Source organism: Schistocerca americana, unplaced genomic scaffold (genome assembly GCF_021461395.2).
Source record: "Schistocerca americana isolate TAMUIC-IGC-003095 unplaced genomic scaffold, iqSchAmer2.1 HiC_scaffold_13, whole genome shotgun sequence".
Lineage (NCBI taxonomy): Eukaryota > Metazoa > Arthropoda > Insecta > Orthoptera > Acrididae > Schistocerca > Schistocerca americana.
Window position 1 is genome coordinate 9,224,813 of NW_025725371.1, and position 25,945 is coordinate 9,250,757.

Below are 25,945 nucleotides of genomic sequence, written 5' to 3' on the forward strand. Positions count from 1 at the left end.
GGTTCAATGTATACCTTGGTCCTTCATATTGACGATTAAATACAGAAATCGAATCGGAATTAAATACAAAAGGCAAAATGCCGCCTTAAGTACAAGAATATAGACTCATCTTACAATCGGTGATTTGAAAATTCCCTGTGAGACCAGTATTAGTTTCCGATTCACCACTGCAGGTTCAATGTATTCCTTGGACATACAAATTGACGATGAAACAACGAAATTACATCGGAATTAAATACAAAAGGCCCGATGCCGTCTTAAGTACAAGAATAGAGCCTCATCTTACAGTCGGTGTTTTGAGCATTCCCTGTGAGACCAGTGTTATTTTCCGATACACCACTGCAGGTTCAATGTATTCCTTGGACCTTCACATTGACGAAGAAACACAGAAATCGCATCGGAGTTAAAAACAAAAGGCACAATGCCGTCTTAAGTACAATAATAGAGCCTCTTCTTACAGTCGGTGCCATGAGAATTCCCTGTGAGACCAGTATTAGTTTCCGATACACCACTGCAGGTTCAATGTATTCCTTGGACCTTGCCATTGACGATGAAACACAGAAATCGCATCGGAATTAAATACAAAAGGCCCAATGCCGCCTTAGGTAGAAGAATAGAGACTCTTCTTACAGTCGGTGCTTTGAGCATTCCCTGTGAGACCAGTATTAGTTTCTTATCCACCACTGCAGGTTCAATATATTCCTTGGACCTTCACATTGACAATGAAACACAGAAGTCGCATCGGAATTAAATAAAAAAGGCACAATGCCGCCTTAAGTACAGGAATACAGACTCTTCTTACAGTCGGTGCCTTGCGCATTCCCTGTGAGACCAGTATTAGTTTCCGATACGCCACTGCAGGTTTAATGTATTCCATGGACATACACATTGACGATGAAACACCGAAATTACATCGGAATTAAATACAAAAGGCACAATGCCGCCTTAAGTGCAAGAAGAGTGAGTGTTCTTAGAGTCTGTGATTTGATCCTTTCGTGTGAGACCAGTTTTAGTTTCCGATACACCACTGGAGGTGCAATGTATACCTTGGACATTCACATTGACGATGAAACACAGAAATCGCATCGGAATTAAATACAAAATGCTCAATGCCGGTTTCAGAACAAGAATAGAGACTCTTCTTACTGTCGGTGTTTTGAGCATTCCCTGTGAGACCAGTATTAGTTTCCGATACACCACTGCCGGTTCATTGTATTCCTTGGACCTTCACATTGACGAAGAAACACAGAAATCGCATCGGAGTTAAAAACAAAAGGCACAATGCCGTATTAAGTACAATAATAGAGCCTCTTCTTACAGTCGGTGCCATGAGCATTCCCTGTGAGACCAGTATTAGTTTCCGATACACCACTGCAGGTTCAATGTATTCCTTGGACCTTCACATTGACGATGAAACACAGAAATCGCATGGGAATTAGATTCAAAAGGCCCAATGCCGCCTTAGGTACAAGAATAGAGACTCTTCTTACAGTCGGTGCTTTGAGCATTCCCTGTGAGACCAGTATTACTTTCTGATACATCACTGCAGGTTTCCATGTATTCCTTGGACCTTCACATTGACGATGAAACACAGAAATCGCATCGGAGTTAAATACAAAAGGCACAATGCCGCCTTAAGTACAAGAATAGAGACTCTTCTTACTGTCGGTGTTTTGAGCATTCCCTGTGAGACCAGTATTAGTTTCCGATACACCACTGCCGGTTCATTGTATTCCTTGGACCTTCACATTGACCATGAAACACAGAAATCGCATCGGAATTAAATACAAAAGGCGCAATGCCGCCTTAAGTACGAGAACAGAGACTCTTCTTACAGTCGGTGCTTTGAGCATTCCCTGTGAGAGCAGTATTAGCTTCTGATACACCACTGCAGGTTCAATGTATTCCTTGGACCTTCACATTGACGATGAAACACAGAAATCGCATCGGAATTAAATACAAAAGGCACAATGCCGCCTTAATAACAAGAATAGAAACTCTTCTTACAGTCGGTGTTTTGAGCATTCCCTGTGAGACCAGTTTTAGTTTCCGATACACCACTGCCGGTTCATTGTATTCCTTGGACCTTCACATTGACGATGAAACACAGACATCGCATCGGAATTGAATACAAAAGGCGCAATGCTGCCTTATGTACAAGAATAGAGACTCTTCTTACAGTCGGTGCTTTGAGCATTCCCTGTGAGACCAGTATTAGTTTCTGATACACCACTGCAGGCTCAATGTATTCCTTGAACCGTCACATTGGCGATGAATCACAGAAATCGCATCGGAATTAAATACAAAAGGCACAATGCCGCCTTAGGTACAAGAATAGAAACTCTTCTTACAGTCGGTGTTTTGAGCTTTCCCTGTGAGACCAGTGTTAGTTTCCGATATACCACTGCAGGTTCAATATATTTTTTGGACCTTCACATTGACGATGAAACACAGAAATCGCATCGGAATTAAATACAAAAGGCAAAATGCCGCCTTAAGTACAAGAATGCAGACTCTTCTTGCAGTCGGTGCCTTGCGCATTCCCAGTGAGACCAGTATTAGTTTCCGATACACCACTGCAAGTTTAAAGTATTCCTTGGACGTACACATTGACGATGAAACACTGAAATTACAACGGAATTAAATACAAAAGACTCAATGCCGCCTTAAGTACAGGAAGAGTGAGAGTTCTTAGAGTCTGTGTTTTTATCCATTCCTGTGAGACCAGTATTAGTTTCCGCTACATCACTCCAGGTTCAATGTATTCCTTGGTCCTTCATATTAACGATTAAATACAGAAATTGAATCGGAATTAAATACAAAATTCACAATGCCGCCTTTAGTACAAGAATAAGGACTCTTCTTACAATCGGTGATTTGAGCATACCGTGTGAGACCAGTATTAGTTTCCGATACACCACTGCAGGTTCAATGTATTCCTTGGACATACACATTGACGATGAAACACCGAAATTACATCGGAATTAAATACAAAAGGCACAATGCCGCCTTAAATGCAAGAAGAGTGAGAGTTCTTAGAGTCTGTGATTTGATCCTTTCGTGTGAGACCAGTTTTAGTTTCCGATACACCACTGCAGGTGCAATGTATTTGTTGGACCTTCACATTGACGATGAAACACAGAAATCGCATCGGAATTAAATACAAAATGCTCAATGCCGCCTTCATTACAAGAATAGAGACTCTCCTTACAGTCGGTGCTTTGAGCATTCCGAGTGAGACCAGAATTATTTTCCGATACACCACTGCAGGTTCAAAGTATTCCTTGGACATACACATTGACGATGAAACACAGAAATCGCATAGGAATTAAATACAAAAGGCACAATGCCGCCTTAGGTACAAGAATAGAAACTCTTCTTACAGTCGGTGTTTTGAGCATTCCCTGTGAGACCAGTGTTAGTTTCCGATACACCACTGCAGGTTCAATGTATTCCTTGGACCTTTACATTGATGATGAAACACAGAAATCGCATCGGAATTAAATACAAAAGGAACAATTCCGCCTTAAGTACAAGAATAGAAACTCTTCTTACAGTCGGTGTTTTGAGCATTTCCTGTGAGACCAGTGTTAGTTTCCGATACACCACTGCAGGTTCAATGAATTCCTTGGACCTTCACATTGACGAAGAAACACAGAAATCGCATCGGAGTTAAATACAAAAGGCACAATGCCGTCTTAAGTACAAGAATAGAGCCTCTTCTTACAGTCGGTGCCATGAGCATTCCCTGTGAGTCCGGTATTAGTTTCCGATACACCACTGCATGTTCAATGTATTCCTTGGACCTTCACATTGACGATGAAACACAGACATCGCATCGGAATTAAATACAATAGGCCCAATGCCGCCTTAGGTACAAGAATAGAGACTCTTGTTACAGTAAGTGCTCTGAGCATTCCCTGTGAGACCAGTATTAGTTTCTGATACACCACTGCAGGTTCAATGTATTCCTTTGAGGTTCACATTGACAATGAAACACAGAAATCGCATCGGAGTCAAATACAAAAGGCACAATGCCGCCTTAAGTACAAGAATAGAGACTCTTCATACTGTCGGTGCTTTGAGCATTCCCTGTGAGACCAGTATTAGTTTTCGATACACCACTGCCGGTTCATTGTATTCCTCGGACCTTCACATTGACGATGAAACACAGAAATCGCATAGGAATTAAATACAAAAGGCGCAATGCCACCTTAAGTACAAGAATAGAGACTCTTCTTACAGTCGGTGCTTTGAGCATTCCCTGTGAGATCAGTATTAGTTTCTGATACACCACTGCAGGTTCAGGGTATTCCTTGGACCTTCACATTGACGATGAAACACAGAAATCGCATCGGAATTAAATACAAAAGGCACAATGCCGCCTTAAGTACAAGAATAGAAACTCTTCTTACAGTCGGTGTTTTGAGCATTCCCTGTGAGACCAGTTTTAGTTTCCGATACACCACTGCCGGTTCATTGTATTCCTTGGACCTTCACATTGACGATGAAACACAGAAATCGCATCGGAATTAAATACAAAAGGCGCAATGCTGCCTTATGTACAAGAATAGAGACTCTTCTTACAGTCGGTGTTTTGAGCATTCGCTGTGAGATCAGTATTAGTTTCTGATACAGCACTGCAGGTTCAATGTATTCCTTGGACCGTCACATTGACGATGAAACACAGAAATCGCATCGGAATTAAATACAAAAGGCACAATGCCGCCTTAGGTACAAGAATAGAAACTCTTCTTACAGTCGGTGTTTTGAGCATTCCCTGTGAGACCAGTATTAGTTTCCGATACACCACTGCCGGTTCATTGTATTCCTTGGACCTTCACATTGACGATGAAACACAGAAATCGCATCGGAATTAAATACAAAAGGCGCAATGCCGCCTTAAGTACGAGAACAGGGACTCTTCTTACAGTCGGTGCTTTGAGCATTCCCTGTGAGACCAGTATTAGCTTCTGATACACCACTGCAGGTTCAATGTATTCCTTGGACCTTCACATTGACGATGAAACACAGAAATCGCATCGGAATTAAATACATAAGGCACAATGCCGCCTTAATAACAAGAATAGAAACTCTTCTTACAGTCGGTGTTTTGAGCATTCCCTGTGAGACCAGTTTAGTTTCCGATACACCACTGCCGGTTCATTGTATTCCTTGGACCTTCACATTGACGATGAAACACAGACATCGCATCGGAATTGAATACAAAAGGCGCAATGCTGCCTTATGTACAAGAATAGAGACTCTTCTTACAGTCGGTGCTTTGAGCATTCCCTGTGAGACCAGTATTAGTTTCTGATACACCACTGCAGGCTCAATGTATTCCTTGAACCGTCACATTGGCGATGAATCACAGAAATCGCATCGGAATTAAATACAAAAGGCACAATGCCGCCTTAGGTACAAGAATAGAAACTCTTCTTACAGTCGGTGTTTTGAGCATTCCCTGTGAGACCAGTGTTAGTTTCCGATATCCCACTGCAGGTTCAATATATTCCTTGGACCTTCACATTGACGATGAAACACAGAAATCGCATCGGAGTTAAATACAAAAGACGTAATGCCGCCTTAAGTACAAGAATAGAGACTCTTCTTACAGTCGGTGCTTTGAGCATTCCCTGTGAGACCAGTGTTAGTTTCTGATACACCACTGCAGGTTCAATGTATTCCTTGGACCTTCACATTGACGATGAAACACAGAAATCGCTTCGGAATTAAATACAAAAGGCAAAATGCTGCCTTAAGTACAAGAATGCAGACTCTTCTTGCAGTCGGTGCCTTGCGCATTCCCAGTGAGACCAGTATTAGTTTCCGATACACCACTGCAAGTTTAAAGTATTCCTTGGACGTACACATTGACGATGAAACACTGAAATTACATCGGAATTAAATACAAAAGACTCAATGCCGCCTTAAGTACAGGAAGAGTGAGAGTTCTTAGAGTCTGTGTTTTTATCCATTCCTGTGAGACCAGTATTAGTTTCCGCTACATCACTCCAGGTTCAATGTATTCCTTGGTCCTTCATATTAACGATTAAATACAGAAATTGAATCGGAATTAAATACAAAAGGCACAACGCCGCCTTTAGTACAAGAATAAGGACTCTTCTTACAATCGGTGATTTGAGCATACCGTGTGAGACCAGTATTAGTTTCCGATACACCACTGCAGGTTCAATGTATTCCTTGGACATACACATTGACGATGAAACACCGAAATTACATCGGAATTAAATACAAAAGGCACAATGCCGCCTTAAGTGCAAGAAGAGTGAGAGTTCTTAGAGTCTGTGATTTGATCCTTTCGTGTGAGACCAGTTTTAGTTTCCGATACACCACTGCAGGTGCAATGTATTTGTTGGACCTTCACATTGACGATGAAACACAGAAATCGCATCGGAATTAAATACAAAATGCTCAATGCCGCCTTCATTACAAGAATAGAGACTCTCCTTACAGTCGGTGCTTTGAGCATTCCGAGTGAGACCAGAATTATTTTCCGATACACCACTGCAGGTTCAAAGTATTCCTTGGACATACACATTGACGATGAAACACAGAAATCGCATCGGAATTAAATACAAAAGGCACAATGCCGCCTTAGGTACAAGAATAGAAACTCTTCTTACAGTCGGTGTTTTGAGCATTCCCTGTGAGACCAGTGTTAGTTTCCGATACACCACTGCAGGTTCAATGTATTCCTTGGACCTTCACATTGATGATGAAACACAGAAATCGCATCGGAATTAAATACAAAAGGCACAATTCCGCCTTAAGTACAAGAATAGAAACTCTTCTTACAGTCGGTGTTTTGAGCATTTCGTGTGAGACCAGTGTTAGTTTCCGATACACCACTGCAGGTTCAATGAATTCCTTGGACCTTCACATTGACGAAGAAACACAGAAATCGCATCGGAGTTAAATACAAAAGGCACAATGCCGTCTTAAGTACAAGAATAGAGCCTCTTCTTACAGTCGGTGCCATGAGCATTCCCTGTGAGTCCGGTATTAGTTTCCGATACACTACTGCATGTTCAATGTATTCCTTGGACCTACACATTGACGATGAAACACAGACATCGCATCGGAATTAAATACAATAGGCCCAATGCCGCCTTAGGTACAAGAATAGAGACTCTTGTTACAGTCGGTGCTCTGAGCATTCCCTGTGAGACCAGTATTAGTTTCTGATACACCACTGCAGGTTCAATGTATTCCTTTGAGGTTCACATTGACAATGAAACACAGAAATCGCATCGGAGTCAAATACAAAAGGCACAATGCCCCCTTAAGTACAAGAATAGAGACTCTTCATACTGTCGGTGCTTTGAGCATTCCCTGTGAGACCAGTATTAGTTTTCGATACACCACTGCCGAATCATTGTATTCCTCGGACCTTCACATTGACGATGAAACACAGAAATCGCATAGGAATTAAATACAAAAGGCGCAATGCCACCTTAAGTACAAGAATAGAGACTCTTCTTACAGTCGGTGCTTTGAGCATTCTCTGTGAGATCAGTATTAGTTTCTGATACACCACTGCAGGTTCAGGGTATTCCTTGGACCTTCACATTGACGATGAAACACAGAAATCGCATCGGAATTAAATACAAAAGGCACAATGCCGCCTTAAGTACAAGAATAGAAACTCTTCTTACAGTCGGTGTTTTGAGCATTCCCTGTAAGACCAGTTTTAGTTTCCGATACACCACTGCCGGTTCATTGTATTCCTTGGACCTTCACATTGACGATGAAACACAGAAATCGCATCGGAATTAAATACAAAAGGCGCAATGCTGCCTTATGTACAAGAATAGAGACTCTTCTTACAGTCGGTATTTTGAGCATTCGCTGTGAGATCAGTATTAGTTTCTGATACACCACTGCAGGTTCATTGTATTCCTTGGACCGTCACATTGACGATGAAACACAGAAATCGCATCGGAATTAAATAGAAAAGGCACAATGCCGCCTTAGGTACAAGAATAGAAACTCTTCTTACAGTCGGTGTTTTGAGCATTCCCTGTGAGACCAGTGTTAGTTTCCGATACACCACTGCAGGTTCAATGTATTCCTTGGACCTTCACATTGACGATGAAACACAGAAATCGCATCATAATTAAATACAAAAGACGCAATGCCGCCTTAAGTATAAGAATAGAGACTCTTCTTACAGTCGGTGCTTTGAGCATTCCCTGTGAGACCAGTATTAGTTTCTGATATACCACTGCAGGTTCAATATATTCCTTGGACCTTCACATTGACGATGAAACACAGAAATCGCATCGGAATGAAATACAAAATGCTCAATGCCGCCTTCAGTACAAGAATAGAGACTCTTTTTACAGTCGGTGCTTTGAGCATTCCGTGTGAGACCAGAATTATTTTCCGATACACCACTGCAGGTTCAAAGCATTCCTTGGACATACACATTGACGATGAAACACAGAAATCGCATCGGAATTAAATACAAAAGGCACAATGCCGTCTTAAGTACAGGAATAGAGACTCTTCTTACAGACGGTGCTTTGAGCATTACCTGTGAGACCAGTATTAGTTTCCGATACACCACTGCAGGTTCAATGTATCCCTAGAACCTTCACATTGACGAAGAAACACAGAAATCGCATCGGAGTTAAATACAAAAGGCACAATGCCGTCTTAAGTACAAGAATAAATAGTCTTCTTACAGTCGGTGTTTTGAGCATTTCCTGAGAGACCAGTGTTAGTTTCCGGTACACCACTGCAGGTTCAATGTATTCCTTGGACCTTCACATTAACGATGAAACACAGAAATCGCATCGGAATTAAATTCAAAAGGCACTATGCCATCTTAAGTACAAGAATAGAGACTCTACTTACAGTCGGTGCCTTGAGCATTCCCTGTGAGACCAGTAATAGTTTCCGATACACCACTGAAGGTTCAATGTATTCCTTGGAGCTTGACATTGACGATGAAACGCAGAAATCGCATCGGAATTAAATACAAAAGGCACAATGCCGCCTTAAGTACAAGAACAGAGACTCTTCTTACAGTCGGTGCTTTGAGCATTCCCTGTGAGACCAGTATTAGTTTCCGATACACCACTGCAGGTTCAATGTATTCCTTGGACCCTCACATTGACGATGAAACGCAGAAATCGCATTGGAATTAATTACAAAAGGCGCAGTGCCGCCATAAGTACAAGAATAGAGACTCTTCTTAAAGTCGGTGCTTTAAACATTCCCTGTGAGGCCAGTATTAGTTTCTGATACACCACTGCAGGTTCAATGTATTCCTTGGACCTTTACATTGACGATGAAACACAGAAATCGCATCGGAGTTAAATACAGAATGCACAATGCCGCCTTAAGTACAAGAATAGAGACTCTTCTTACTGTCGGTGCCTTAAGCATTCCCTATGAGACCAGTATTAGTTTCTGATACACCACTGCAGGTTCAATGTATTCCTTGGACCTTCACATTGACGATGAAACACAGAAATCGCATCGGAATTAAATACAAAAGGCCAATGCCGCCTTAAGTACAAGAATAGAGACTTTTCTTACAGTCGGTGCTTTGAGCATTCCCTGTGAGACCAGTATTAGTTTCCGATACACCACTGCAGGTTCAATGTATTCCTTGGACCTTCATATTGACGATGAAACATAGAAATCGCATCGGAATTAAATTGAAAAGGCGCAATGCCGGCTTAAGCACAAGAATAGAGACTCTTCTTACAGTCGGTGCTTTGAGCATTCCCTGTGAGACCAGTATTACTTTCTGATACACCACTGCATGTTCAATGTATTCCTTGGACCTTCACATTGACGATGAAACACAGAAATCGCATCGGAATTAAATACAAAAGGCACAATGCCGCCTTAAGTACAAGAATAGAAACTCTTCTTACAGTCGGTGTTTTGAGCATTCCCTGTGAGACCAGTTATAGTTTCCGATACACCACTGCCGGTTCATTGTATTCCTTGGACCTTCACATTGACGATGAAACACAGAAATCGCATCGGAATTAAATACAAAAGGCGCAATGCTGCCTTATGTACAAGAATAGAGACTCTTCTTACAGTCGGTGTTTTGAGCATTCGCTGTGAGATCAGTATTAGTTTCTGATACACCACTGCAGGTTCAATGTATTCCTTGGACCGTCACATTGACGATGAAACACAGAAATCGCATCGGAATTAAATACAAAAGGCACAATGCCGCCTTCGGTACAAGAATAGAAACTCTTCTTACAGTCGGTGTTTTGAGCATTCCCTGTAAGACCAGTGTTAGTTTCCGATACACCACTGCAGGTTCAATGTATTCCTTGGACCTTCACATTGACGATGAAACACAGAAATCGCATCGGAATTAAATACAAAATGCTCAATGCCGCCTTCAGTACAAGAATAGAGACTCTTTTTACAGTCGGTGCTTTGAGCATTCCGTGTGAGACCAGAATTATTTTCCGATACACCACTGCAGGTTCAAAGTATTCCTTGGACATACACATTGACGATGAAACACAGAAATCGCAACGGAATTAAATACAAAAGGCACAATGCCGTCTTAAGTACAGGAATAGAGACTCTTCTTACAGTCGGTGCTTTGAGCATTACCTGTGAGACCAGTATTAGTTTCCGATACACCACTGCAGGTTCAATGTATCCCTAGGACCTTCACATTGACGAAGAAACACAGAAATCGCATCGGAGTTAAATACAAAAGGCACAATGCCGTCTTAAGTACAAGAATACAGACTCTTCTTACAGTCGGTGTTTTGAGAATTTCCTGTGAGACCAGTGTTAGTTTCCGGTACACCACTGCAGGTTCAATGTATTCCTTGGACCTTCACATTAACGATGAAACACAGAAATCGCATCGGAATTAAATTCAAAAGGCACTATGCCATCTTAAGTACAAGAATAGAGACTCTACTTACAGTCGGTGCTTTGAGCATTCCCTGTGAGACCAGTATTAGTTTCCGTTACACCACTGATGGTTCAATGTATTCCTTGGAGCTTGACATTGACGATGAAACGCAGAAATCGCATCGGAATTAAATACAAAAGGCACAATGCCGCCTTAAGTACAAGAACAGAGACTCTTCTTACAGTCGGTGCTTTGAGCATTCCCTGTGAGACCAGTATTAGTTTCCGATACACCACTGCAGGTAAAATGTATTCCTTGGACCCTCACATTGACGATGAAACGCAGAAATCGCATGGGAATTAATTACAAAAGGCGCAATGCCGCCATAAGTACAAGAATAGAGACTCTTCTTACAGTCGGTGCTTTAAACATTCCCTGTGAGGCCAATATTAGTTTCTGATACACCACTGCAGGTTCAATGTATTCCTTGGACCTTTACATTGACGATGAAACACAGAAATCGCATCGGAGTTAAATACAGAATGCACAATGCCGCCTTAAGTACAAGAATAGAGACTCTTCTTACTGTCGGTGCCTTAAGCATTCCCTATGAGACCAGTATTAGTTTCCGATACACCACTGCAGGTTCAATGTATTCCTTGGACCTTCACATTGACGATGAAACACAGAAATCGCATCGGAATTAAATACAAAAGGCCTATGCCGCCTTAAGTACAAGAATAGAGACTCTTCTTACAGTCGGTGCTTTGAGCATTCCCTGTGAGACCAGGATTAGTTTCCGATACACCACTGCAGGTTCAATGTATTCCTTGGACCTTCATATTGACGATGAAACATAGAAATCTCATCGGAATTAAATTGAAAAGGCGCAATGCCGGCTTAAGCACAAGAATAGAGACTCTTCTTACAGTCGGTGCTTTGAGCATTCCCTGTGAGACCAGTATTAGCTTCTGATACACCACTGCAGGTTCAATGTATTCCTTGGACCTTCACATTGACGATGAAACACAGAAATCGCATCGGAATTAAATACAAAAGGCACAATGCCGCCTTAAGTGCAAGATTAGAAACTCTTCTTACAGTCGGTGTTTTGAGCATTCCCTGTGCGACCAGTTTTAGTTTCCGATACACCACTGCCGGTTCATTGTATTCCTTGGACCTTCACGTTGACGATGAAACACAGAAATCGCATCGGAATTGAATACAAAAGGCGCAATGCTGACTTATGTACAAAAATAGAGACTCTTCTTACAGTCGGTGCTTTGAGCATTCCCTGTGAGACCAGTATTAGTTTCTGATACACCACTGCAGGCTCAATGTATTCCTTGAACCGTCACATTGGCGATGAAACACAGAAATCGCATCGGAATTAAATACAAAAGGCACAATGCCGCCTTAGGTACAAGAATAGAAACTCTTCTTACAGTCGGTGTTTTGAGCATTCCCTGTGAGACCAGTGTTAGTTTCCGATATACCACTGCAGGTTCAATATATTCCTTGGACCTTCACATTGACGATGAAACACAGAAATCGCATCGGAGTTAAATACAAAAGACGTAATGCCGCCTTATGTACAAGAATAGAGACTCTTCTTACAGTCGGTGTTTTGAGCATTCGCTGTTAGATCAGTATTAGTTTCTGATACACCACTGCAGGTTCAATGTATTCCTTGGACCGTCACATTGACGATGAAACACAGAAATCGCATCGGGATTAAATACAAAAGACGCAATGCCGCCTTAAGTATAAGAATAGAGACTCTTCTTACAGTCGGTGCTTTGAGCATTCCCTGTGAGACCAGTATTAGTTTCTGATATACCACTGCAGGTTCAATATATTCCTTGGACCTTCACATTGACGATGAAACACAGAAATCGCATCGGAATTAAATACAAAAGGCGCAATGCTGCCTTATGTACAAGAATAGAGACTCTTCTTACAGTCGGTGTTTTGAGCATTCGCTGTGAGATCAGTATTAGTTTCTGATACACCACTGCAGGTTCAATGTATTCCTTGGACCGTCACATTGACGATGAAACACAGAAATCGCATCGGAATTAAATACAAAAGGCACAATGCCGCCTTCGGTACAAGAATAGAAACTCTTCTTACAGTCGGTGTTTTGAGCATTCCCTGTGAGACCAGTGTTAGTTTCCGATACACCACTGCAGGTTCAATGTAGTCCTTGGACCTTCACATTGACGATGAAAAACAGAAATCGCATCGGAATTAAATACAAAAGACGCAATGCCGCCTTAAGTATAAGAATAGAGACCCTTCTTACAGTCGGTGCTTTGAGCTTCCCTGTGAGACCAGTATTAGTTTCTGATATACCACTGCAGGTTCAATATATTCCTTGGACCTTCACATTGACGATGAAACACAGAAATCGCATCGGAATTAAATACAAAATGCTCAATGCCGCCTTCAGTACAAGAATAGAGACTCTTTTTACAGTCGGTGCTTTGAGCATTCCGTGTGAGACCAGAATTATTTTCCGATACACCACTGCAGGTTCAAAGTATTCCTTGGACATACACATTGACGATGAAACACAGAAATCGCAACGGAATTAAATACAAAAGGCACAATGCCGTCTTAAGTACAGGAATAGAGACTCTTCTTACAGTCGGTGCTTTGAGCATTACCTGTGAGACCAGTATTAGTTTCCGATACACCACTGCAGGTTCAATGTATCCCTAGGACCTTCACATTGACGAAGAAACACAGAAATCGCATCGGAGTTAAATACAAAAGGCACAATGCCGTCTTAAGTACAAGAATACAGACTCTTCTTACAGTCGGTGTTTTGAGAATTTCCTGTGAGACCAGTGTTAGTTTCCGGTACACCACTGCAGGTTCAATGTATTCCTTGGACCTTCACATTAACGATGAAACACAGAAATCGCATCGGAATTAAATTCAAAAGGCACTATGCCATCTTAAGTACAAGAATAGAGACTCTACTTACAGTCGGTGCTTTGAGCATTCCCTGTGAGACCAGTATTAGTTTCCGTTACACCACTGAAGGTTCAATGTATTCCTTGGAGCTTGACATTGACGATGAAACGCAGAAATCGCATCGGAATTAAATACAAAAGGCACAATGCCGCCTTAAGTACAAGAACAGAGACTCTTCTTACAGTCGGTGCTTTGAGCATTCCCTGTGAGATTAGTATTAGTTTCCGATACACCACTGCAGATTCAATGTATTCCTTGGACCCTCACATTGACGATGAAACGCAGAAATCGCATGGGAATTAATTACAAAAGGCGCAATGCCGCCATAAGTACAAGAATAGAGACTCTTCTTACAGTCGGTGCTTTAAACATTCCCTGTGAGGCCAATATTAGTTTCTGATACACCACTGCAGGTTCAATGTATTCCTTGGACCTTTACATTGACGATGAAACACAGAAATCGCATCGGAGTTAAATACAGAATGCACAATGCCGCCTTAAGTACAAGAATAGAGACTCTTCTTACTGTCGGTGCCTTAAGCATTCCCTATGAGACCAGTATTAGTTTCCGATACACCACTGCAGGTTCAATGTATTCCTGGGACCTTCACATTGACGATGAAACACAGAAATCGCATCGGAATTAAATACAAAAGGCCAATGCCGCCTTAAGTACAAGAATAGAGACTCTTCTTACAGTCGGTGCTTTGAGCATTCCCTGTGAGACCAGTATTAGTTTCCGATACACCACTGCAAGTTCAATGTATTCCTTGGACCTTCATATTGACGATGGAACATAGAAATCGCATCGGAATTAAATTGAAAAGGCGCAATGCCGGCTTAAGCACAAGAATAGAGACTCTTCTTACAGTCGGTGCTTTGAGCATTCCCTGTGAGACCAGTATTAGCTTCTGATACACCACTGCAGGTTCAATGTATTCCTTGGACCTTCACATTGACGATGAAACACAGAAATCGCATCGGAATTAAATACAAAAGGCACAATGCCGCCTTAAGTACAAGAATAGAAACTCTTCTTACAGTCGGTGTTTTGAGCATTCCCTGTGCGACCAGTTTTAGTTTCCGATACACCACTGCCGGTTCATTGTATTCCTGGGACCTTCACATTGACGATGAAACACAGAAATCGCATCGGAATTGAATAGAAAAGGCGCAATGCTGCCTTATGTACAAAAATAGAGACTCTTCTTACAGTCGGTGCTTTGAGCATTCCCTGTGAGACCAGTATTAGTTTCTGATACACCACTGCAGGCTCAATGTATTCCTTGAACCGTCACATTGGCGATGAAACACAGAAATCGCATCGGAATTAAATACAAAAGGCACAATGCCGCCTTAGGTACAAGAATAGAAACTCTTCTTACAGTCGGTGTTTTGAGCATTCCCTGTGAGACCAGTGTTAGTTTCCGATATACCACTGCAGGTTCAATATATTCCTTGGACCTTCACATTGACGATGAAACACAGAAATCGCATCGGAGTTAAATACAAAAGACGTAATGCCGCCTTAAGTACAAGAATACAGACTCTTCTTACAGTCGGTGCTTTGAGCATTCCCTGTGAGACCAGTATTAGTTTCTGATACACCACTGCAGGTTCAATATATTTCTTGGACCTTCACATTGACGATGAAACACAGAAATCGCATCGGAATTAAATACAAAAGGCAAAATGCCGCCTTAAGTACAAGAATGCAGACTCTTCTTGCAGTCGGTGCCTTGCGCATTCCCAGTGAGACCAGTATTAGTTTCCGATACACCACTGCAGGTTTAAAGTATTCCTTGGACATACACATTGACGATGAAACACTGAAATTACATCGTAATTAAATACAAAAGACTCAATGCCGCCTTAAGTACAGGAAGAGTGAGAGTTCTTAGAGTCTGTGTTTTTATCCATTCCTGTGAGGCCAGTATTAGTTTCCGCTACATCACTCCAGGTTCAATGTATTCCTTGGTCCTTCATATTAACGATTAAATACAGAAATCGAATCGGAATTAAATACAAAAGGCACAATGCCGCCTTAAATACAAGAATAAGGACTCTTCTTACAATCGGTGATTTGAGCATACCGTGTGAGACCAGTATTAGTTTCCGATACACCACTGCAGGTTCAATGTATTCCTTGGACATACACATTGACGATGAAACACCGAAATTACATCGGAATTAAATACAAAAGGCACAATGCCGCCTTAAGTGCAAGAAGAGTGAGAGTTCTTAGAGTCTGTGATTTGATCCTTTCGTGTGAGACCAGTTTTTGTTTCCGATACACCACTGCAGGTGCAATGTATTCCTTGGACCTTCACATTGACGATGAAACACAGAAATCGCATCGGAATTAAATACAAAAGGCGCAATGCTGCCTTATGTACAAGAATAGAGACTCTTCTTACAGTCGGTGTTTTGAGCATTCGCTGTGAGATCAGTATTAGTTTCTGATACACCACTGCAGGTTCAATGTATTCCTTGGACCGTCACATTGACGATGAAACACAGAAATCGCATCGGGATTAAATACAAAAGACGCAATGCCGACTTAAGTATAAGAATAGAGACTTTTCTTACAGTCGGTGCTTTGAGCATTCCCTGTGAGACCATTATTATTTTCTGATATACCACTGCAGGTTCAATATATTCCTTGGACCTTCACATTGACGATGAAACACAGAAATCGCATCGGAATTAAATACAAAATGCTCAATGCCACCTTCGGTACAAGAATAGAGACTCTTTTTACAGTCGGTGCTTTGAGCATTCCGTGTGAGACCAGAATTATTTTCCGATACACCACTGCAGGTTCAAAGTATTCCTTGGACATACACATTGACGATGAAACACAGAAATCGCATCGGAATTAAATACAAAAGGCGCAATGCCGTCTTAAGTACAGGAATAGAGACTCTTCTTACAGTCCGTGCTTTGAGCAATACCTGTGAGACCAGTATTAGTTTCCGATACACCACTGCAGGTTCAATGTATCCCTAGGACCTTCACATTGACGAAGAAACACAGAAATCGCATCGGAGTTAAATACAAAAGGCGCAAGGCCGCCTTAAGTACAAGAATAGAGACTCTTCTCACAGTCGGTGCTTTGAGCATTCCCTGTGAGACCAGTATTAGTTTCTGATACGAAACTGCAGGTTCAATGTATTCCTTGGACCTTCACATTGACGATGAAACACAGAAATCGCATCGGAATTAATTACAAAAGGCAAATGCCGTCATAAGTACAAGAAGAGAGACTCTTCTTACAGTCGGTGCTTTGAGCATTCCCTGTGAGACCAGTATTATTTTCCGATACACCACTGCAGGTTCAAAGTATTCCTTGGACATACACATTGACGATGAAACACAGAAATCGCATCGGAATTAAATACAAAAGGCACAATGCCGTCTTAAGTACAGGAATAGAGACTCTTCTTACAGTCGGTGCTTTGAGCATTACCTGTGAGACCAGTATTAGTTTCTGATACACCTCAGCAGGTTCAATGTATTCCTAGGACCTTCACAATGACGAAGAAACACAGAAATCGCATCGGAGTGAAATACAAAAGGCACAATGCCGTCTTAAGTACAAGAATAGAGACTCTTCTTACAGTCGGTGTTTTGAGCATTTCCTGTGAGACCAGTGTTAGTTTCCGATACACCACTGCAGGTTCAATGTATTCCTTGCACCTTCACATTGACGATGAAACACAGAAATCGCGTCGGAGGTAAATACAAAAGGCACAATGCCGCCTTAAGTACAAGAATAGAGACTCCTCTTACTGTCGGTGCTCTGAGCATTCCCTGTGAGACCAGTATTAGTTTCCGATACACCACTGCAGATTCAATGTATTCCTTGGACCTTCACATTGACGTTGAACACAGAAATCGCATCGGAATTAAATACAAAAGGCGCAATGCCGCCTTAAGTACAAGAATAGAGACTCTTCTCACAGTCGGTGCTTTGAGCATTCCCTGTGAGACCAGTATTAGTTTCTGATTCAAAAATGCAAGTTCAATGTATTCCTTGGACCTTCACATTGACGATGAATCGCAGAAATCGCATCGGAATTAATTACAAAAGGCAAATGCCGTCATAAGTACAAGAATAGAGACTCTTCTTACAGTCGGTGTTTGAGCATTCCCTGTGAGACCAGTATTAGTTTCCGATACACCACTGCAGGTTCAGTGTATTCCTTGGACCATCACATTGACGATGAAACACAGAAATCGCATCGGAATTTAATACAAAAGGTGCAATGCCGCCTTAAGTACAAGAATAGAGACTCTTCTTACAGTCGGTGCTTTCAGCATTCCCTGTGAGACCAGTATTAGTTTCCGATACACCTCAGCAGGTTCATTGTATTCCTAGGACCTTCACATTGACGAAGAAACACAGAAATCGCATCTGAATGAAATACAAAAGGCAAACTGCCGCGTAAGTACAAGAATAGAGACCCTTCTTACAGTCGATGCTTTCAGCATTCCCTGTGAGACCAGTATTAGTTTCCGATACACCACTGCAGGTTCAATGTATTCCTAGGACCTTCACATTGACGAAGAAACACAGAAATCGCATCGGAGTTAAATCCAAAAGGCACAATGCCGTCTTAAGTACAAGAATAGAGACTCTTCTTATAGTCGGTGCCATGAACATTCCCTGTGAGTCCAGTATTAGTTTCCGATACACCTCAGCAGGGTCAATGTATTCCTTGGACCTTCACATTGACGATGAAACACAGAAAACGCATCGGAACTAAATACAGAAGGCCCAATGCCGCCATAAGTACAAGAATCGAGACTCTTCTTGCAGTCGGTGTTTTGAGCATTTCCTGTGAGACCAGTGTTAGTTTCCGATACACCACTGCAGGTTCAATGTATTCCTTGGACCTTCACATTGACGATGAAACACAGAAATCGAATCGGAATTAAATACAAAAGGCGCAATGCCGCCATAAGTACAAGAATAGAGACTCTTCTTACAGTCGGTGCTTTGAGCATTCCCTGTGAGACCAGTATTAGTTTCCGATACACCACTGCAGGTTCAATGTATTCCTTGGACCTTCATATTGACGATGAAACATAGAAATCGCATCGGAATTAAATTGAAAAGGCGCAATGCCGCCTTAAGCACAAGAATAGAGACTCTTCTTACAGTCGGTGCTTTGAGCATTCCCTGTGAGACCAGTATTACTTTCTGATACACCACTGCAGGTTCAATGTATTCCTTGGACCTTGACATTGACGATGAAACACAGAAATCGCATCGGAATTATGTACAAAAGGCACAATGCCGTCATCAGTACAAGAATAGAGACTCTTCTTACAGTCGGTGCTTTGAGCATTCCCTGTGAGACCAGTATTAGTTTCCGACACACCACTGCAGGTTCAATGTATTCCTTGGACATACACATTGACGATGAAACCCAGATATCGCATCGGAATTAAATTCAAAAGGCGAACTGCCGCGTAAGTACAAGAATAGAGACTCTTCTTACAGTCGGTGCTTACAGCATTCCCTGTGAGACCAGTATTAGTTTCCGATACACCACTCCAGGTTCAATGTATTCCTTGGACATACACATTGACGATGAAACACAGAAATCGCATCGGAATGAAATACAAAAGGCAAACTGCCGCGTAAGTACAAGAATAGAGACTCTTCTCACAGTCGGTGTTTTCAGCATTCCCTGTGAGACCAGTATTAGTTTCCGATACACCTCAGCAGGTTCAATGTATTCCTAGGACCTTCACATTGACGATGAACCACAGAAATCGCATCGGAATTAAATACAAAAGGCACAATGACGGCTTAAGTACAAGAATAGAGACTCTTCTTACAGTCGGTGCTTTGAGCATTCCCTGTGAGACCAGTATTAGTTTCCGATACACCACTCCAGGTTCAATGTAATCCGTGGACATTCACATTGACGATGAAACACAGAAATCGCATCGGAATGAAATACAAAAGGCGAACTGCCGCGTAAGTACAAGAATAGAGACTCTTCTTACAGTCGGTGCTTTCAGTATTCCCTGTGAGACTAGTATTAGTTTCCGATACACCTCAGCAGGTTCAATGTAATCCTAGGACCTTCACATTGACGATGAAACACAGAATTCGCATCGGAATTAAATACAAAAGGCACAATGTCGCCCTAAGTACAAGAATAGAAACTCTTCTCACAGTCGGTGCTTTGAGCATTCCCTGTGAGACCAGAATTAGTTTCCGATACACCACTCCAGGTTCAATGTATTCCTTGGACCTTTACATTGACGATGAAACACTGAAATCGCATCGGAATGAAATACAAAAGGCAAACTGCCGCGAAAGAAAAGAATAGAGACTCTTCTTACAGTCGGTGCTTTCAGCATTCCCTGTGAGACCAGTATTAGTTTCCGATACACCTCAGCAGGTTCAATGTATTCCTAGGACCTTCACATTGACGATGAAACACAGAAATCGCATTGGAATTAAATACAAAAGTCACAATGTCGCCTTAAGTACAAGAATAGAGACTCTTCTTACAGTCGGTGCTTTGAGCATTCCCTGTGAGACCAGAATTAGTTTCCGATACACCACTGCAGGTTCAATGTATTCCTTGGACCTTCACATTGACGATGAAACACAGAAATCGCATCGGAATGAAATACAAAAGGCAAACTGCCGCGTAAGTACAAGAATAGAGACTCTTTTTACAGTCGGTTCTTTCAGCATTCACTGTGAGACCTGTATTAGTTTCCGATACATCTCAGCATGTTCAATGTATTCCTAGGACCTTCACATTGACGATGAAACACAGAAATCGCGTCGGAATTAAACACAAAAAGCGCAATGCCGCCTTAAGTACAAGAATAGAGACTGTTCTTACAGCCGGTGTTTTGAGCATTCCCTGTGAGACCAGAATTAGATTCCGATACACCACTACAGGTTCAATGTATTCCTTGGACATTCACATTGACGATGAAACACAGAAATCGCATCGGAATGAAATACAAAAGGCAAACTGCCGCGTAAGTACAAGAATAGAGACTCTTCTTACAGTCGGTGCTTTCAGCATTCCCTGTGAGACTAGTAATAGTTTCCGATACACCTCAGCAGGTTCAATGTAATCCTAGGATCTTCACATTGACGATGAAACACAGAAATCGCATCGGAATTAAATACAAAAGGCACAATGTCGCCTTAAGCACAAGAATAGAGACTCTTCTTACAGTCGGTGCTTTGAGCATTCCCTGTGAGACCAGAATTAGTTTCCGATACACCACTCCACGTTCAATGTATTCCTTGGACCTTCACATTGACGATGAAACACAGAAATCGCATCGGAATGAAATACAAAAGGCAAACTGCCGCGTAAGTACAAGAATAGAGACTCTTCTTACAGTCGGTGCTTTCAGCATTCCCTGTGAGACCAGTATTAGTTTCCGATACACCTCAGCAGGTTCAATGTATTCCTAGGACCTTCACATTGACGATGAAACACAGAAATCGCATCGGAATTAAATACAAAAGGCACAATGTCGCCTTAAGTACACGAATAGAGACTCTTCTTACAGTCGGTGCTTTGAGCATTCCCTGTGAGACCAGTATTAGTTTCCGATACACCACTGCAGGTTCAATGTATTCCTTGGACCTTCACATTGACGATGAAACACAGAAATCGCATCGGAATGAAATACAAAAGGCAAACTGCCGCGTAAGTACATGAATAGAGACTCTTCTTACAGTCGGTGCTTTCAGCATTCCCTTTGAGACCAGTAGTAGAGTCCAATACACCTCGGCAGTTTCAATGTATTCCTAGGACCATCACATTGACGATGAAACACCGAAATCGAATCGGAATTAAATACCAAAGGCACAATGCCGTCTCAAGAAAAGAATAGAGACTCTTCTTACAGTCGGTGCTTTGAGCATTCCCTGTGAGACCAGAATGTGTTTCCGATACACCACTCCAGGTTCAATGTATTCCTTGGACATTCACATTGACGATGAAACACAGAATTCGCATCGGAATGAAATACAAAAGGCAAACTGCCGCGTAAGTACAAGAATAGAGACACTTCTTACAGTTGGTGCTTTCAGCATTCCCTGTGAGAGCAGTATTAGTTTCCGATACACCTCAGCAGGTTCAATGTATTCCTAGGTCCTTCAGATTGACGTTGAAACACAGAAATCGCATCGGAATTAAATACTAAAGGAACAATGTCGCCTTAAGTACAAGAATAGAGACTGCTCTTACAGTCGGTGCTTTGAGCATTCCCTGTGAGACCAGTATTAGTGTCCGATACACCACTGCAGGTTCAATGTAATCCTAGGACCTTCACATTGTCGATGAAACACAGAAATCGCACCGGAATTAAATACAAAAGGCACACTGTCGCCTTAAGTACAAGAATAGAGACTCTTCTTACAGTCGTTGCTTTGAGCATTCCCTGTGAGACCAGTATTAGTATCCGATACACCACTCCAGGTTCAATGTATTCCTTGGACATTCACATTGACGATGAAACACAGAAATCGCATCGGAATGAAATACAAAAGGCAATCTGCCGCGTAAGTACAAGAATAGAGACTCTTCTCGCAGTCGGTGCTTTCAGCATTTCCAGGGAGACCAGTATTAGTTTCCGATACACCTCAGCAGGTTCAATTAATTCCTAGGACCTTCACATTGACGATGAAACACAGAAATCGCACCGGTATTAAATACAAAAGGCGCAATGCCGCCTTAAGCACAAGAATAGAGACTCTTCTTACAGTCGGCGCTTTGAGCATTCCCTGTGAGACCAGAATTAGTTTCCGATACACCAGTCCAGGTTCAATGTATTCCTTGGACATTCACATTGACGATGAAACACAGAAATCGCGTCGGAATGAAATACTAAAGGCAAACTGCCGCGTAAGTACAAGAATAGAGACTCTTCTTACAGTTGGTGCTTTCAGCACTCCCTGTGAGACCAGTATTAGTTTCCGATACACCTCAGCAGGTTCAATGTAGTCCTAGGACCTTCACATTGACGATGAAACACAGAAATCGCTTTGGAATTAAATACAAAAGGCACAATGTCGCCTTAAGTACAAGAATACAGACTCTTCTTACAGTCGGGGCTTTGAGCATTCCCTGTGTGACCAGAATTAGTTTCCGATACACCACTCCAGGTTCAATGTATTCCTTGGACCTTCACATTGACGATGAAACACAGAAATCGCATCGGAATGAAATACAAAAGGCAAACTGCCACGTAAGTACAAGAATAGAGACTCTTCTTACAGTCGGTGCATTCAGCATTCCCTGTGAGACCAGTATTAGTTTCCGATACACCTCAGCAGGTTCAATGTATTCCTAGGACCTTCACATTGACGATGAAACACAGAAATCGCACCGGAATTAAATACAAAAGGCGCAATGCTGCCTTAAGTACAAGAATAGAGACTCTTCTTACAGTCGGCGCTTTGAGCATTCCCTGTGAGACCAGAATTAGTTTCCGATACACCAGTCCAGGTTCAATGTATTCCTTGGACATTCACATTGACGATGAAACACAGAAATCGCGTCGGAATGAAATACAAAAGGCAAACCGACGCGTAAGTACAAGAATAGAGACTCTTCTTACAGTTGGTGCTTTCAGCACTCCCTGTGAGACCAGTATTAGTTTCCGATACACCTCAGCAGGTTCAATGTAGTCCTAGGACCTTCACATTGACGATGAAACACAGAAATCGCTTCGGAATTAAATACAAAAGGCACAATGTCGCCTTAAGTACAAGAATACAGACTCTTCTTACAGTCGGGGCTTTGAGCATTCCCTGTGTGACCAGAATTAGTTTCCGATACACCACTCCAGGTTCAATGTATTCCTTGGACCTTCACATTGACGATGAAACACAGAAATCGCATCGGAATGAAATACAAAAGGCAAACTGCCACGTAAGTACAAGAATAGAGACTCTTCTTACAGTCGGTGCTTTCAGCATTCCCTGTGAGACATGTATTAGTTTTTGATACATCTCAGCAGATTCAATGTATTCCTAGGACCTTCACATTGACGATGAAACACAGAAATCGCGTTGGAATTAAATACAAAAAGCGCAATGCCACCTTAAGTACAAGAATAGGGACTCTTCTTACAGTCGGTGCTTTCAGCATTCCCTTTGAGACCAGTATTAGTTTCCGATACACCACAGCAGTTTCAATGTATTCCTAGGACCTTCACATTGACGATGAAACACAGAAATCGCATCGGAATTAAATACAAAAGGTACAATGCCGCCTTAAGTAAAAGAATACAGACTCTTCTTACAGTCGGTGCTTTGAGCATTCCAAGTGAGACCAGAATTAGTTTCCGATACACCACTCCAGGTTCAATGTATTCCTTGGACATTCACATTGACGATGAAACACAGAATTCGCATCGGAATGAAATACAAAAGGCAAACTGCCGCGTAAGTACAAGAATAGAGACCCTTCTTACAGTCGGTGCTTTCAGCATTCCCTGTGAGACCAGTATTAGTTTCCGATACACCTCAGCAGGTTCAATGTATTCCTAGGAACATCAGATTGACGTTGAAACACAGAAATCGCATCGGAATTAAATAAAAAAGGCACAATGTCGCCTTAAGTACAAGAATAGGGACTCTTCTTACAGACGGTGCTTTGAGCATTCCCTGTGAGACCAGTATTAGTTTCCGATACACCACTGCAGGTCCAATGTTATCCTAGGACCTCCACATTGACGATGAAACACAGAAATCGCATCGGAATTAAATACAAAAGGCACAATGTCGCCTTAACTACAAGAATAGAGTCTCTTCTTACAGTCGGTGCTTTGAGCATTCTCTGTGAGACCAGTATTAGTTTCCGATACACCACTCCAGGTTCAATGTATTCCTTGGACATTCACATTGACGATGAAACACAGAAATCGCATCGGAATGGAATACAAATGTCAAACTGCCGCGTTAGTACAAGAATAGAGACTCTTCTTACAGTCGGTGCTTTCAGCATTCCCTGTGAGACCAGTATTAGTTTCCGATACACCTCAGCGGGTTCAATGTATTCCTAGGACCTTCACATTGACGATGAAACACAGAAATCGCATCGGAATTAAATACAAAAGGCACAATGTCGCCTTAAGTACAAGAATAGTGACTCTTCTTACACTCGGTGCTTTGAGGATTCCCTGTGAGACTAGTATTAGTTTCCGATACACAACTGCAGGTTCAATGTATTCCTTGGACATTCACATTGACGATGAAACACAGAAATCGCATCGGAATGAAATACAAACGGCAAGCTGCCGCGTAAGTACAAGAATAGAGACTCTTCTTACAGTCGGTGCTTTGAGCATTCCCTGTGTGACCAGTATTAGTTTCCGATTCACCACTGCATGTTCAATGTATTCCTTCGACCTTCATTTTGACGATGAAACACAGAAATCGCATTGGAATTAAATACAAAGGCACAATGCAGCATTAAGTACAAGAGTAGAGACTCTTCTTACAGTCGGTGCTTTGAGCATTCCCTGTGAGACCAGTATTAGTTTCCGATACACCACTGCAGGTTCAATGTATTCCTTGCACCTTCACATTGACGATGAAACACAGAAATCGCATCGGAATTAAATACAAGAGGCGCAATGCCGCCTGAAGTACAAGAATAGAGACTCTTCTTACAGTCGGTGCTTTGAGCATTCCCTTTGAGACCAGTATTAGTTTCTGATACACCACTGCAATTTTTGAATGTATTCCTTGGAACTTCACATTGACGATGAAACTTAGAAATCGCATCGGAATTAATTACAAAAGGCACAATGCCGTCATAAGTACTAGAATAGAGACTCTTCTTACAGTCGGTGCTTTGAGCAATCCCTGTGAGACCAGTATTAGTTTCCGATACACCACTGCATGTTCAATGTATTCCTTGGACCTTCACATTGACGATGAAACACAGAAATCGCATCGGAATTAAATACAAAAGGCACAATGCAGCATTAAGTACAAGAATATAGATTCTTCTTACAGTCGGTGCTTTGAGCATTCCCTGTGAGACCAGTATTAGTTTCCGATACACCACTGCA